We start from the raw sequence: 14,681 nt of genomic DNA on the forward strand, positions 1-14,681 counted from the left end.
AGCAGCCTTCTTTGAACCTGGTCTGTGTTCATGAAGTCTTTCCTAGTTTCATTGTCCGTGATGCTAAAGAGGTGGGTGAGCTCTGCATTGCCTGAACACCCTTCTCTCACATGCCCAGCTTCCTGAGCCTTTTGGGCAGCTTTCAGGAATATAAAAATTGCCAGCCTGGCTAACCTGCTTCAAAGCTGTTAGCTCACCTTTTGTATAGTTATTGAGAAATACATTATTTGTATTTGCCACACTGCAGCTCATCTGTCTATCTCATTCTCAGAACACTCACAGAGCCTTCCATTTGCTTTCTGAAATAAATCCACTAGAGTAGCGGTCCCCAACCTTTCCAGCACCAGAGATCAATTTCGTGGCAGACAATTTTTCCATGCACTGGGGTGGGAGGGATGGTTTCAGGATGATGCAAGAGCATTACATTTATTGTGCACTTTATTTCTAATCTAATGCTGCTGCTGATCTGACAGAAAGTACTGGTCCACGGCCTGGAGTCTGGGGACTCCTGCACTAGAGAGCCCTTGAGTTTCTTGATTTTCTTTGTAAAGTTGACATCAGTGTGTATTCTTGCCTCTAAAACAATTATGAAGCAATTAAAAATATATAAGCTCAGCATCAACTCTACATTTAGCCTTGCTGATTGAAAAAATACTTATGTAATTTTTAGTTGACATGTCCTGGCATTAGTCTGGTTTCTTGTCCTTGCTAACACATTTTCCAAAGTGAAAGTGTTAGGCGCTCAGTTGTGTCCAACTCTTTGCAACCCCATGGACTGTAGCCCACCAGGCTCCTCTCCCCATGAGATTCTCCAGGCAAGAATACTGGAGTGGGTAGCCATTCCCTTCTCCAAGGGAATCTTCAATTCCCTTCTCCAGGAATTGAACCCAGGTCTCTTGCATTGCAGGCATAGTCTCTATGTCTGAGCCACCAGGGAAGCCCACATTTCCCCAAAGTCTATAATAATAGTTTTTGGTTTTTTCCCTAAGATTTCAACATGAAACCTAATCTATGAACATTGGAAAATCCAATATATATATGCAGTGGTTGACTCTTATCTGAATAATGACAACAAGTAACATTGGGAGCTTGTAATCAGAGTTGAGGACCCTGATAGGAGCTTGTAATCAGAGGTGAGGACCCTGATAGGTGAAAAGATAGCTTTTATCTCTTTTAATCTCTTCAGATATCCCGGTGGGTGAGTACTGTCACCATCCCAAATTTAACAAACAGGCTGAGGTCACCTATATCTCACTGGCAGAGCCTCGCTCTGAATTCAGATATGATTGTTGCTGTCTGCACCACTGACACATCACTACTCCCCCTTGAATGTAACCTCCTTTAATAGCCTAACTGGATACATCACCTTGTATGAAATATTATGAACCTTAATTATCCTATATTAAAATTAAAACACCACAATGCATTTCAAAGTGAAATTTATTTTTGGATGAAGAAAGTTCTTAAATTATCTGCCACCATTAGCATTGGTAATCAAGGTTTGAGTGCAAACAGAAACAATTTAAAGAAATTGTTGGTTGAATTGGTTGGAAAAAATACATGCCTCAAAGGTTTAGTGCAAATAAAGAAACAGAAAAGAATCTCCCTTCTTGTCTGACTTCATTGTTGCAGGTTACTGTGATCCTGTTGCTCTGAAGATATCACGAGGAAACAAATCTATAGGCAAGAGGATTAGGTATCTTTAATTTTTATTTGTTACTTTATTTTTTTTTTCTCTTATTCTTTATTCTCAAGTAAGGAGACAATTCATGAGGTTGCAAAGAGTTGGACATGACTCAAACAACTGAACATACAAGGAGGCAATGGGATCAGTGGCCAGGCACATTTTTAATGGTAATAGTATGGATCATACTTTGATATTAAAGATTATGACAAATTCCCAGATCCATCTCCAGCAGTCTCAAGAAAGCAGTGCTTAAATTTCCAGAGAAAAAGTGAGATGCCAAGGGGTCACTGAGGGCATTATACTAATGTATACAAATACAGGTAAACTAAGCCCACTGCACTGGAAGATTTGAACTTCACAGGTAAGATAAGTGAGATCACTATGGAAGTGTCCAAGTAAGATTGCCCCTTGAAAACAGACTCAAAGGAGGACAAGCAAATTTTAAACAGCTGAGTTTGAGGTAAGCTTCGAGAAGAGGTCTGATGGTGATGCTAGACAGAAGTGAACTGGCATGAATTCATTTTAGAAGAAATGTTTTTATACTCCACATCATGAACCTGTAACTGAATCAAAGAAAATGCTTCAAAATTAATTACACATCTATCATAAAATGAGAGGAGCTAGTATACAAAGGCCAAGAAAATTCTCATTCACCTAGCATGTTCATGCGAAAGCTCTGAGGTCATGTCATACTCAGTGCAAATCTCAGATGTTTTTGGGAACTGAGCAACACAGAAAGAAGGCTGATGGGACCTGAAAGATATTTATTCATTGCATTGACACTGCATGGGCATGCTCAGCCGTATATGACTCTTTGCAACCCCATGGACTGTAGCCCGCCAGGGTCCTCTGTCCATGGGACTCTCCAGGCAAGAATACTGGAGTGAGTTGCCATTCCGTTCTCAAGGGGACCTACCTGACCCAGGGACTGAACCCGCATCTCTTGCATCTCCTGCACTGGCAGGTGGATTCTTTACCCCTAGTACTACCTGGGAATCCCAGGTGTAAGCCAATTTCACCCAGGGAGTTTTCCAAGAACTACCTCTTTGGATATGATACTAAAATATTCACCAGGATTAAGCTTTTCCATGAGGAAAAAAATAATAATAATAACCCCAACTCTGCTCACTAAGTCTGCCTTATCTATCCTAACTGCAGTGGTACAGCTTGGAAGAAAGGAGGGAAGGAAAGAGCAGTGGAAGGAGAGAATTACAATTCTTCCTTCTTTATCCAAAAGACTAGGATAATGTTCATGATGAGGCTAAGGGCATAGTATCTAAAATATCCCCACTGCTGCCCCACTGTATCCTCTTTCTCTGCTGTATTTTTCTTCACAGTGCTCATTATCACTGGACATTAGTATCTATCACTTGGCTATTTGCAGGTTGAGTGCTTTCTCCATGGCAATGTAAGCTGGAAGTAGCATGTGTCATCTCACTGCAGCTGTCTTCCACTCCCAGCAAGGTGTCTAGGACAGTAGGCACTCAATATATATTTGTGGAATAACAAATGGGTTAATGGATTTATTATTAGCTAATTAATCTGTGATGGGTATCAGAATATTTTCCTTTTTCAAAATATTAATATCTGGGCTTCCTATTCCCCATCAGGTATAGGACCCATCAGGTATAGGATGCTGACATTGCTCCCTCAAGCCTAAGCCCAGCTTAGGGCCACTGTCCTAAGAACATACACACAAAAAATTTCACTTTTGCAAAGAAATTCAAGCTAAAAAGAGAAAATATACTCTGATAGAAAGTGAGGAGATAGAACAGGCAATTCAAAAAGATGAAAAGAAATAGCAAAAATACATCCTCTGCAGTAATTGAATAAACAGCTTAAACATTCATGAGAGACTAGTTTTTTAGAATCTTTGCCATTTCAATGCAAGAAAAAACTTCATTTTTTGCAAGTGTACAGTGAAAGCACTTTTATTTGTGGTTAGTGAAGTATCAAGGTTTAGGCAGTCTTCACTCTGTGTAGTCTTACTGTGAGTAGGCTGCCAATTACGATGTCTGTCTTGCCAGAGAGGTAAGCCCAAGGTGGACCCAAAGGAATTTGCTCTGGGAAGACTAATTCTTTAGTTCCTCCAGATCACTACAGATGTTTAAAGATGTTGAACTCATTCAGAGAAATCAATACCCAAGGACTGCCCCACTACTCTTCAACTGACCTTAGGAAGGTCAGCATCTTCTATGGACTTCCAGAGAAGGAGAAATTAAAAGAACATTATTCTGTTTAAGAGTCAAACTTAAGATCACATTGTCTAAAGCAAAGAAAACAATACTGTAAGTATCTAGTTCTTGCTAAGCCAAAACCTGTCAGAACTGCATCATTATCTAGTAACACAGTGAAGAAGAGAATAAGAAAGGAAATGCCGGGCTGAGCTGCCTGCCAGGCATGGTGCTAGAGACTCGACCTGTTAGTCCTCTCCCTGGGTGCTTCTTTCTCCCTTGGGAGCCAGGAGCTTTGCTTGCCAAGGTGTAATAGACATTTACTAATCTATACTGGAGGAGATCTGAGCAATCTGGTGTTTGGGTTTTTGTTTTTGTTTTTATGGCTGCGTTTGGGTCTTTGTTGCGCACATGGGCTTCACTCTAGTTACGGCGCAGGCTTAGTTGCTCCGAAGCATGTGGGATCTTAGTTCCCCAATCAGGGACTGAAACTGATTCCCCTGCATTGGAAGGCAGATTCTTAACCACTGGATTACCAGGGAAGTCCCCAGGAGTTTGCTATTAATACAAGAATAGTCCTTAAATGCACTTTCTGTTTGCTTTGAGTGTATGTAGGTTAGCTAGATAATGAGTCAAAGCCAAATAGAATTTTTGTGTTTCAGTAATCATTTTCCTAAAGTGATTTCAAATAAGTAGGTGGAACTATATTCTCTATTCTATACTTAAAAAAAAAAAATCAACAGTAGTTTTCATAGTGTCTCAACCAAATGTCTTCCTCTGAAGAATATTTACAAAGAAAATGTAAATTCTGAACACAGCTAATTTGGTGATGTAATTGTTGAGTTCCTAGAGCTCATCGGTAACAATTTTGGCAGGGGTGGTGGTGGCTTAATTGTGTGAAGTGAGAACCTTTATCCCTAGACCATGTGTGTGTGTGTGTGTGGTGTGTGCGCGCACGCGTGCTCACACACATGTGTACGTGTGCACGTGTGTGTTCAGTTGCTCAGTCATGTCTGACTCTTTTTGACCCCATGGACTATCCCACCGGGCTCCCCTGTCCATAGAATATTCCAGGCAAGAATACTGGAACTGGTTACCATTTCCTACTCCAGGGGATCATTCCGACCTAGGGATTGAACCCATGACTCCTGCATTGTAGGCAGATTCTTTACCACTGAGCCACCTGAGAAGCCCACCCCTCAACATATTGCCACCAATTTCCATTGGTCCCAAAAAGGAACCGCCATAGAGGGTAAGACTAAGTTACTTCTTTTCAATTTCCAACCTTGTCATTTAGCAGTAAACCAGATTCTTCTACTTTCTACCACTTCCTCTCAAACATAATTTCCAGAATTTCTAAGCACGGATGGAGAAAATAATACTAACTAAAACTTAGAAATTTTACTCAGAGCAATTAAAAATCCTTCCTATGAAAAGGCTTCATCCCTGTTTCTCCTTTCCTTCTTACCTTTCCTTGCAAGTAACAGAGTGCTCCCTTATGTGTCTTAAGAGATACAAACCTTCATTTTTACTCTCAAATCCAGAGGCACTACAGATCCAGAATCAACTGTTTCTGGATCTGATTCTCTCTTGGTTCTTATCCTCCTAGACCTAAAACTGCTGCCTCAGCTCCAAGCATCATACCCTCATTTTACATTGCCAGACACAGACTGTAAGGTAGAGCAGTGATTTCCCTCATATTCACAGGACGACCATATAATTTATCACTTGAATTAGATTTTTTTAAAGTAAAAGAAGGTACTATTAGGAATTTTACCAGGACCACACACACAAACCAGTACGATCTCAGGAACACTGAGATATGTGCTTGCCTTACTTATTAGAGGCAAAAAGCATTTCCCAGAAGTTCTGGATGTTTGGAAGGGACTCCCCTTCCCTGTACACACTGCCACCCATATAGGCTTCTGTTAGCCAGGAAGAAGGTGGCTTAGCTGTTGAGTAGGCAACAAAATGTTGTTGTTGTTGTTGTTCAATTGCCAAGTTGTGTCCAAGTCTTCATGACCCCCTGGACAGCACGCCAAGCTTCTCTGTCCCTTACCATCCCCTGGAGTTTGCACAAGTTCATTTCCATTGAATCAATGATGCCATCTAACCACCTCATCCTCTCTTCCCCTCTTCTTTTGCCTTCAATTTTTCCAGCACCAGGGTCTTTACCAATGAGTTGGCTCTTCGCATCAGGTGGCCAAAGTATTAGAGCTTCAACTTCAGCATCAGTCCTTCCAAAGAGTAGTCAGGGTTGATTTCATTTAAGATTGACTAGTTTGATCTCCTTGCTGTCCAAGGGACTCTCAAGAGTCTTCTCCAGCACCACAGTTTGAAAGCATCTATTCTTTGGTGCTCTGCCTTCTTTATTGTCCAGCTCTCATGTTCATACATGACGACTGGAAAGACTTGACTATACAGACCTTTGTCAGCAAAGTGATGTATCTGCCATTAATCCAGGTCCATGACAGTAAACCCAAATATTCTCGTAAAGTCTTAGAAATGGAGAAGGAGAACTGCTTTTCTGAGAACACACCTACAGGAGGAGGAAGAGCTGTATGGTAGTAACCATCCTTCCTCTAGACTTAAATCCTCACAAATCCCAATGTTAGACACAAAACTCTCCTGCCCATTTGAGTCAGTATTCTCAAAGTGCATAGAGCAGTGCCCTGTATATGGGGTGAGCCCACAGTCAGTGTTTCAGTGAGTAGGCATTCCATAGCTCAAAGCAGGAGCATCCACCTACAGGCAAGGATGCTGATGTTGGGAGACATATTTCAGCCTGAATGTCGGGTTGAATGGCATTTATACTCTCAAAGTTGAGAATTCTAGAATAAATACCTTGAGACTTTATTCTAGCTTCACTCTCCAAGTCATAACAATGAAATATTGCCTCTTATATAATCTCTAAGCATCCCATTTAAAAAATCATTTGATGTACCTTTAAACGAAAATGCCTCAAAGTCTTGAAAGTTTATTCAGAAGGTTGGTAAGCAGTCAAACAGATGTGCAATAAAAATCTTTGTCATCTTTTTTTGACAGTATCTGAGTCACCTGAAAACATAAAATCAACATTCTGTTACAAGACTTTGTTTCTCATGGTGGGAATACATATGTACTACGCCTTATAAACTGTAAATGTGGAGGGTACTGACTTAGTTCAAGTCAACTATGTTCCCAGCCAAAGGGGAAACACAACTGTCAGAATTTGATTTTATAAAGTATGATGGCCAAGGTCCAAAAGCCAAGGCTTTGACATTTGGCATGAAAAAATTATTTCCATTATTAAATCTTCATTTCTATCTGGAGTAATTGACAGCAGGGTAAAGAAAAATTTTTTACATTTGCCTAAGTCTGATGCCTATCTTAAGTTGCTGCACCAAATGGTCTTATGAAGTTGGTTGAGGATGCATGTGCTTCAATGTCATGTTTTAGGGGATGATGTTGGGTCACTCACAGAGAATTACACCCAATCTCTCCACTTCCAGAAGCATCTTTCCAGCATCTCTGAGGACAGGAAATGAAACTATATGTCAATTGCTAATGTTCTCAGCTTGTGAAATATTGAAAAAAATTATTGAAAATATTGAAAATAATTATTCAATTATTCAATATTGAAATATTGAAAAAAATTAAGTAGAAGGTAATGGAAATCAGACCAGATTCTTGGATCTTAGCATAATTATATCCCATTATAATTATAAGCAGTGACAGATTTTATTTTATTTTCTTGGGCTTCAAAATCACTGTGGATGGTAACTGCACCCATGAAACTCAAAGATGCTTGTTCTTTGGAAGGAAAGCTATGACAAACCTAGACAGTGTATTAAAAAGCCAAGACATCACTTTGCCAACAAGTGTCCGTATAGTCAAAGCTATGGTTTTTCCATATGGTAGTCATGTGTGGATGTGAGAGTTGGACCACAAAGAAAACTGAGCACCGAAGGATTGATGCTTTCAAATCGTGGTGCTGGAAAAGACTCTTGAGAGCCCCCCGAACTGCAAGGAGATCAAACCAGTCAATCCAAAATGAAATCAACCCTGAATACTCATTTGAAGGACTGATGCTGAAGCTGAAGCTCCAATACTTCGGCCACCTGATATGAAGACCTGACTCATTGCAAAAGACCCTGATGTTGGGAAAGATTGAAGGCAGCAGAAGAGGGTGGCAGAGGATGAGATGGTTAAATAGTGTCACCGACTCAATGGACATGAACTTAAGCAAATTCCAAAAGACAGTGAAGGACAGAGCAGCCTGGCATGATGCAGTCCATGGAAACTCAAAGAGTTGGACACAACTTAGCAACTGAACAACAAAAAATCCCAGTATTCTAAGTTTTCAGAATGTGTTAGGAAAGCGCCTCCCTTTCCATGAATGTATAACATGCCCAAGAAATAGAGAGACCCAGCTGTATTTTTAGACTTTGGATCCTGTGACCATTTATCAAGGAAGATTGGTACTCTTACAAATATTCTTCCCAAATGATACTGTATGTACTGTAATCAATCTAGTCTATTTGTAACCAAATCTTTAGTGTTTTATTTTTATTATGGTCCACATCGAATGGACCAAAACCATTCAAACCAAAAAATCAACTTAAAAATTAAAAAACATTCTTTTTCCCCATGTAACGAATGAATAAGGGCAATCCTGACTCTTTAGTAATCCCCTTTATGGTGGACATTTTTCATTCAATGAAAAAGAAATAATGACATAAGCAAAGATATTAGAAAAGTCCTTTCTGGATTTAAATCATTGCCATTAGGGGTGAAAAGGGCAGTTTTGTACCTTTCTGATAAAAGGAATTCCATTCAGTACCTTGCAAAGCGAACTTGTCACAGTCTCCTGCGATGGTCTCAGAGTGAACCCTAGATTCACCACATCTATGCATTGTGGTTTCTTGTGCAAAGATCGCATATCAACATGCCATCTTAAGAAAGGCATAAAAGAAGTAAAAAGCAATCTTAGGATCCTGTCCAGGCATATGAAAAGGTTGACAAACAGTCAGACTTGCAGGTAAATTATTTCTTCTTCAATAATGGTCTCAAAAAGCCACAGGAACATGTTCTGCTTTTGAACATGTTCTGCTTTTAAACATGCACCATTCATCTAGCCTACAATTGTATATTGCTTAGCAAACAGGCATATTATTTCAGTCTGAGGACCAACCTCATCAAACTATGGCTGATTTGCCTCAAGCTTCCCAGGCAGTAGTTAGCTCAATGGGGTTCTCAGTAAAAGCATGCCTAACTCAGAATGGCCCCTGAGGAGAAAGGGATTAGAAAATAACACAATTCTAATAACTAGGTTTTTGTTCCTGAACTGTCTCTGCACTCTTATATTAAAAACAAACCCCCTAAATCAGTCCAGCTGTTCTCAGTACTCAAGTTCACGCTGTCCTCTCCTGAATAGAAATCGTCTTCTTTACAGGATTAAAGCCTGAAATAGACTGCTGTGGCTTGAGCCGGCAGTGCCAAAATTTAATATAAGACCTTCACAATCAAGTCACTGTTCAAACTCATGGTGCTGAAATAGTTTCCCTGCTTTTTTGTGACACTTCCATTCCAGAATTGGAGTTCTCTTTTCACCTCTGCATTGTGTAGTGACTTTAAAATATGCTCAACTTTTAAGAATTAAATGAAATTAATTAGCATAGAAATAAGATTGTAAGAAGACAAGAATAGCTATTCTTGGTTGTAAATTAGGAGTAGTATTTATATTTTAATTTTTCAAGGATTCCTAGAAGTCTTCAATGTGTACTTTATTTGCATGAAGAAAAATAGATGCTTAGAAAACTAAGAGTCACAATAGTTATATTGTTGATACATCCCTTTTTTAAGATTTATGTGTTTATTTTGGCTGCACTGGGTCTTTGTCACTGCGCGTGGGTTTTCTCTAGTTGCAGTGAGTGGGGTCTACGTCTAGTCGTGGTGCACAGGCTTCTCATTGTGATGGCTTCTCTTGCTGCAGATCGTGGGCTCTAGGCCTGAGGGCTTCAGTAGTTGTAGCATGCAGGCTCAGTAGTTGTGGCACACGGACTTAGTTGCCCTGCAGAACGTGGGATCTTCCCAGACCAGGGATCAAACCCAGGACCCCTGCCTTGGCAGGCAGATTCTTAAACACTGGACCACCAGGGAAGCCCTTGAAATATTCTTATTCTAAAATAAAGCTTCTGGACTTTTATAAATGCAAATTTTATTCAGTTCCCTTCAATAAGTTTATTTTTACTCAACTTCTTATTTCACTTTTTTCATTTCTTTAGGATTGCTAGATTCCTTTGATTTTAAGTTCGAAAGAACTGTCTCCTTGGTCCTGTTGAACAGACCTTTTAGACTTCACTTGAATACAGAGAGATTACGCATACTATGTTGCAATATATAAATACCTTCCAAGCATCTGCATATTGCTCCTTCACAGAGACATGTCCTAGGGTAGGCAAATTGTGTATCTATGGATTGTGTGTGGCTGTAACTGTGAGAGCTTAAGTGACAAAGTAATACAGGATCTAGTCTCTTAACTGAAAGAGTTTTATTTACTCATTATTTGTTCAAATGTTCCAAAAACCCATCAGCTGAATCCCCAGAGTCCTGACTGATAAGGTGTGGAAGAGATGTTCTAGATATGGGAGATTCTGAGGGCAGGGTTTATCAGCTTTCTGCCTCCTCCAAAATATAACTTTAATAGTGTTCCAGTAGAACACTTGATTTTTGAGGAAGCCTGCATACCAATGAATCAGGTTGGTTAGCTGTAAAATGTACTTCCAGGTGGATCATTTAACCATACCCTGTGCTGCACTGCAAGAGCCCCTGTTAAATGCAGTTTCCACATTAATTTAAAATTATTCACATGCACATCCATCACTCCAAACAAGAGGGCAGAACATGTGCTTCTCATTCCTCTCCAGTCCCTACCAGAGTGCTTAGTGTCTAGTTGATGTTTATTCAATATTTATTCAATGATTCACTTAACAGTGTATTGATTATTTGAGCTTTCAGATGAATAAAGCTATAAGAAGGAAATGCTGTTTTGAGAAAGCCTGTGTGCTAACACAGGTTAGGCGAGGCATCATAATGCTTCAGTCGCCTCCTCTGTCCAATCCTGCTCCCCTTTCTCTTCCTTTCATAGGTGTTGATCCCTAATTAATGTCATGCATCCCAAAGTCTGTTTCAGCATCTTCTCCCAGAGAATCCAGCCCATGGTGAACTGGAATACAATATAAGACAGAGCAAGACAAACACTTCAAGGCAAAACACATCGATGGCCTCTACACAGATGGCGCACTCCCAAAGAGGCCTTTGCTGAACCCTGTTCTTAAAGTGGTCTTCGCAGGTGACACTAGTGGTAAAGAACCCACCTGCCAATGCAGGAGACGCAGATTTGATCCCCCGGTTGGGAGGGTCCCCTGGAAGAGGGCATGGCAACTGACTCCAGTATTCTTGTCTTGGACAGAGGAGCCCAGCGGGCTACAGTCCTTGGCATTGCAAAGAGTCAGACACAGCTGAAGCAACTACCCACACACACACATCCTTAAAGAAGGTCCCCTCGATTTCTCACACCCATAGTATTCCTCTTCATTCCCTTGTGCTTTCGTAGTTTCCTTCCTAATAGTATCTCTTCCTGGATTCCTCACTGTCTCCCTGTGCCGGAAGGTAAATTCCATAAAGCAAAGATTGACTTGTTCCTTGCTGTTTGCCCAGCCCTGAAAGTGCTGCCTGCAATACAGTAGGCATTCGATAAATATTTATTGAATGAATAAACCACTGGTAGAATTATTATCTTAGAAACATACAGGGAAAACCTAGAAGCCAAGTTCTTTATATTGAAATTTTAATAAGAGTTTCTTCCTATGGTTAAATTTAAAAACAAAAAAAGAATCACTGAATGTACCGAATAGCCTCAGCAGTTAATTGGATTCAGCAGCTCTAACTATAAGCTTTTGTGCAATCATGGGAATAATTACTAATTCATAAATCCTAAACAAATAAAAATCTGAGGCAGACCTAAGAGGATTATCATCCACCATCCCCCAACTATTGTATTTTGGTTTCCATGTAACCTCTCTCTGTTTTGTTTTGTTTAGAGAAAACTCCAAGGGTATTTGTTTCAGGAAGACCTCATTCTCTCATAGGCTAAACAGGGAGATCACAATAGAGGAAAAAGCAATGGCCAGGAAGAAAAGGGCTGAACATCATGCAACACAAGTTCAGCCTATTCATTAATTTACTTTAAAAGTGGGTATTTAAAAGTATGTATTGAAGTCACCCAGGAATTCCCACTGAAATGGTCTGTAAGAAGGATCTGTCTCAGGGCAGTGTGAGGGTATGGTGTATATCCTTTCAAGATTGATTTCGCTTATTTGTTTAGCAAATATTTATTAAGTGCCTTTTATATACCAGGGACTCTTTTAAATGTTGAAGATGTAGCAATAAACCAAATAGCTCCCCAAAAAGTGTGTATTGAATGGTTCCTATGATCTGAGAATAATGCTGGATTCCTTACCTCAGCCGAAGAATAGACTAATGGGAAAAATAGATAATAGACAGGTAAACAGATAAGCAAACCAAATGATTATTGCTTGTGAAAACCTCTTAAAAGAAGAAAGAGTGCTATCCATAATAAAGAGTAAAGAGGGGCCAAGTGGGGTTATTGTTGAGCTAGGATGATCACCTTCCCTAAGTATCATTTAGGCTGAGATCTAAGGACATGAAGGAACCACCCCTGCAGTGAACTGGTGGATGGTTGATTCCTTGCAAAGGCAAAACGATGAGCAAGGAGTACGAAGCAGATATGAACTTGGTGGTTTGAGTAGGGAAAGGATTAATTAGGAGGGGGCATTCACCTGGGTTGGAAAATTCAAGGGGGTGCCAAAAAACTCAAAAAAGTAATATTTTAATGCAAAATTTTCAAAATTAAAGTAAAAATAAATCCATCTGTGATAACAAAATATCAATCTTTTAAAAAAAGATGTGTAGTATTATTGACTTTTCCTTTTGCCTCAAGCTCCAGTACAGCTTAGCATTACACTGACACGGATCCTGTCTTTAAATATTTTATGTTTCGTGAGTCATTCACCTCACACTGGCCCCAGCCCTGGGAACGAGAAACAAGCAGGACAGAGTGACTTGAGTGTGGTAAGTAATAAGAGAGGGAAGCAGCGGCAATTCACGCTGTGAATTTTATTCCTAGGGTCATAGGAAGTTGTTTAAGTGATTTAAGCAAAGGTGTGTTAAACTCTGTTGGCATTTTTAAAAGCTCATTCACACTATGAGTACTTGAGTAGAGCTGGGGTGTCTAGGGAGAAGCTTAGATGGGGATTGCCCTAGATTGGTGGTAGTGGTGGAAATACGTTTTATTTATTTATTTTTTAAAATACGTTTTAGAGATATAACAAGGTTTACTAATGTGATAAATCAGAAAGAATAAGGGGAAAGGAGGAAACCATAATGGCTCCTCCTTTCTGGTTTGAAATGTGTGAATGGTGGTGCTATTTACTAAGATAGAAAAGACTAAAGAAAGAATAGGTTGGAGGAAAGGGAGTAAATCAAAATTTCCATTTTTTTTCTAAATGCCATTGAGCCTTATGTCAAGTACACAACTAGAAATATTATTTTAGGTTTGAGAGGAGAGATCTGAAGTAGGTTACAAATTTGAGATGCACCAACATAGAGACGACTTTCAAAGCTTTGGAAATAGATCAAACCACGTTAGGAGAGAGCTTAGAACACAGCTTGTCAATCATCACTGCTCATTAGAATTGGTATTTATCATTTCACATTTCACCTTTAAACTACTTCACACTTGCTGTTTCCCACTCGAAAATCTAAAACTTTGTAACAGTATACTTTTGTTTGCTTGCTCGCTCATCTTTTGTGCCACTGTTGTCCCGTCTTTTACTTTTACATTAATCATAAACTCCACCTTAAAATGTTATCATTTTTGTTCTAAAGGGTCAGATGTCCTTAAAAGGGAAAAACTCATATTCTTTTATATTTACACATTTACCGTGTTTTATGCTCCTTACTCCTTTCTATAGATGCAAGTTTCCATATGATTTCACTTCTCTTCAACCTGAAGCATTTAGCTTTTCTTTTGATACAGTTTTGCTGGCTACATATTCTCTCATCTTTCATTTATCTGAAAAAATCTTTATTCCACCTTCATTTTTTTTTTAAATCAGTATATATAAAATACAGAGCAGAGACATTTGCTTTTTCTCTGACTTTCATGTTGTTTGGTCACCGTTGTCTTGGTTTTTGCCATCATTTTTTGGTCTCCATTGTTTTTGGGCTTCCCTCTGGCTCAGACTGTAAAGAATCCACCTGCAGTGCAGGAGACCTGGTTTCCATGCCTAGGCCGGGAGGATACCCTGGAGAAAGGCGAAGCAACCCACTCCAGTATTCTTGCCTGGAACTTCTCATGGGCAGAGGAGCCTGGAGGGCTTCAGTCCACAGGGATCACAAAGAGTCAGACACGACTGAGCCACTTTCACCCCATTGGTTTTGACAGGGAGTCCAGTCACCATTCATATCATCATGCGCCTCTGTAATGTGACGTCTTTCTCTGGCTGCTTTCAGGATTATCTCTTTCTCTTTAAATTTCAGCAGTTTGATCATCATGTGCCTAGGTGTGATTTGCTTTGTGTTTTATTCTCCTGAGGGCCACTGAGTTTTTTGAATTTTCTTTTAATATTTTTAAAAATCAAATTTGTGGAATTGAGGCCAATACTTCTTCAAATACTTACCTACCACATATTCTTTCTTTTCTTAGACTCCAATCACATTGTTTGATAGGCCACCAAAGTTGTGTTCATTTCACT

The sequence above is a fragment of the Odocoileus virginianus genome, chromosome 13 (genome assembly GCF_023699985.2).
Source record: "Odocoileus virginianus isolate 20LAN1187 ecotype Illinois chromosome 13, Ovbor_1.2, whole genome shotgun sequence".
NCBI lineage: Eukaryota > Metazoa > Chordata > Mammalia > Artiodactyla > Cervidae > Odocoileus > Odocoileus virginianus.